The following is a 482-nucleotide window of genomic DNA, read 5'->3' as shown; positions in this document are numbered from 1 at the left end:
GATGAGGGGTTCGTGAGGCCCTGAGCCTGGGAAGGGCCGCGGGGCCTGGGGAGGCCCCGGGCTGCTCTGGGGAAGCCACGGTGCTTGGTTTGGGCTAGCAGCTGCGGCTGAGGGCGGAGCTACGGCCTGTACGGCCCATGTACTAGTACTGTGTCTGGATAGGTAAGGTTCTGCAGCTTGTGGCAACTGCCGTTACCCTCTGAGGAGACTCCAGGGCTGGGGATGGGGGGTAGACGTGCTGCCGCCTCTGCCTTCCCAGGAGAGGTGTAAATGTGCCACGGTGCTTGGTTTGGGCTAGCAGCTGCGGCTGAGGGCGGAGCTACGGCCTGTACGGCCCATGTACTAGTACTGTGTCTGGATAGGTAAGGTTCTGCAGCTTGTGGCAACTGCCGTTACCCTCTGAGGAGACTCCAGGGCTGGGGATGGGGGGTAGACGTGCTGCCGCCTCTGCCTTCCCAGGAGAGGTGTAAATGTGGCTGGTG

The sequence above is a fragment of the Buceros rhinoceros genome, unplaced genomic scaffold (assembly GCF_000710305.1).
Source record: "Buceros rhinoceros silvestris isolate BGI_N320 unplaced genomic scaffold, ASM71030v1 scaffold40611, whole genome shotgun sequence".
NCBI classification, from domain to species: Eukaryota; Metazoa; Chordata; class Aves; order Bucerotiformes; family Bucerotidae; genus Buceros; species Buceros rhinoceros.
This window is presented reverse-complemented; position numbering follows the sequence as displayed.